Source organism: Anastrepha obliqua, chromosome 2 (assembly GCF_027943255.1).
Source record: "Anastrepha obliqua isolate idAnaObli1 chromosome 2, idAnaObli1_1.0, whole genome shotgun sequence".
Classification (NCBI taxonomy): Eukaryota; Metazoa; Arthropoda; class Insecta; order Diptera; family Tephritidae; genus Anastrepha; species Anastrepha obliqua.
This window is the reverse complement of record NC_072893.1, coordinates 53,313,771-53,315,721: the sequence shown is the minus strand read 5'-3', so window position 1 is coordinate 53,315,721 and position 1,951 is coordinate 53,313,771. Positions and strand designations below refer to the sequence as shown.

Here is a 1,951-nt window from a genome sequence, read left to right as displayed (position 1 = left end):
AGGCACCATTTCTCATCTCGCATGACGATTCGGTACAAAAAGTGTTGTTTATGAGCGTGAGTTGCTCGGTGGCGGGCGAGATGCTGAGAACTGAGGTACTATAAATCACTGCAAAATTGCGTATTATCTGCTGTTTTTTTTTCGTATCTCCAATAACAAGCGAAAAATGTTGATAAGATTATAATTAATATTTTAGCGTTTTGCTAAATGAAAAAGAAATAGAATTGCAAAAACCAATAAACATATCAACCACTTCTTCCAAACGATTTTTTTAACGAAAATTATAAATTTCGAAAAAATTTCGCTACCGCAGCCGGTAGGATTCGAACCTACGCTCCCAGAGGGAATCTGATTTCGAGTCAGACGCCTTAACCACTCGGCCACGACTGCTCATAGTCGATGAGGCGAAAAAAAAAGCTTAGCACAGGCTGCCTATGAATCAAATCATTAAATTTAATACAGCAATTTTTTGTTTTTTAAGCGTCACAAAAAAAACAAAAAGATATGGGTCATAGAAAATAGCTTTCCCAGCGCGAATGTGACGAAGTTTACTAAGAAATTTTTATATTTTCATGTAGAAATGTATTTGTATGTGCCACAAACTTATTGATTAATTATTCTTGCACACAAAAGCAACAATTGTAAAAGCCGAACAACAACAATAACAAAAAACAAACATATTCACACTGTTAGTTGGCAATACTTTGCAACGCCAATCGCTTGCGCGCCATGTCATCGGCAAAAGACGCTCAACGCTTACGCTTACGTCATTATGCAATTTATGCACAGCGTGACAAATCAATTTCATTCGCTTTATGCCCTGTTGCTGTTGTTGTTGTTGTTAGTGTTGTAACATTTCTTGTTGCTGTAACTGTGGCATGGTTGTGGTCGCTGTTGAAGTAAACGATAACTGCCTGCATCGTAGTGATTGACACACACAGAACAACACACACACGCGCACACAGCGGCACAAACTTACATAAATACCGTTATCAGTGCTGTAAATTTGCGGCGAGCCAAATGTGCGGCCTGTATAGTACGAGGTGACGACGACGGCGACGGCGACTAAGCCATTATGGGGCTAACGGTGCCAGCGGTGGAGGCAGCGGAAATGCTTTTAATGGAGTGGCATAAAAGTTAGAGAAAATAATTTAGGAAGCTGTGCGGGGGCAAATGCGCAGAAGTAGAGGAAGTAAATTACAGAGTACAATGCAAATGCACGTAAGTGTGTGTGTGTATGTGTATGAGTAGACATGTATGGAAGCAAGTATGTATGTGTGTGTGTATAAACTTTTTAAGAACGTTGGACAGACGCAAAAACAAAAAAAAACGGAAATATTTGTGCAGACGCTTTCCTCAGTTCCCACAGCTGTTGGCGTTGCGTAAGACGCTTAATAATTCAACTTCAGGCGAATCACATTTTACCTTCAACACATTTTTTTTGTTTTTTTGTGACCTACCAACTAACTGTTTTGTCCCTCTGTAAATGCATGACGAAGCGTTTGTCATCGGCTGCTCATTCTAACGCATTTTAATTATTTAAATTTCTTTTTTTTTCTATTACTAACTTTCGCCTCTTCTCTCTACGCTCTTGCGTTTCAATTTACCTTTTGCTTTGATCCTCTTTGCAAACATTGCAGCCTAATGAAATTTTCATTAGCATTTTCACATGCGAATCCAACTGAAGTGTGTTGTTGTGCTATAATTACTAACTGGGTGACAACGGCTTTTACAATAACAACAACAGCACCAACAATTAACCAATGTTAGTCGATTGTGTTTGAGTAGAATGAAGGAAAAAACGTCAATCGTCATTGTACGTAAGGCGTAATTTGCGTAGTCACTTTTTAATTCGTCTGCTCCCTGTGTCCCGCCCTGTATAGGCTCTCCGTCTTTTGCTTTTTGTTGACTCTTTCTTCGGTTAGTTATTAACTGTGTTGATATGTAAACT

The 1,951-nt window shown here is 39.0% G+C and overlaps 1 non-coding gene across 1 annotated transcript; it reads right to left on the bottom strand.

Moving 5' to 3' along the window:
• Nucleotides 1-308: 308 nt before the first annotated feature.
• Nucleotides 309-390, bottom strand: Trnas-cga (transfer RNA serine (anticodon CGA)). The gene has a single exon. It is a non-coding gene; the product is annotated as a tRNA-Ser (tRNA).
• Between the last annotated feature and the right edge of the window lie 1,561 nt (nt 391-1,951).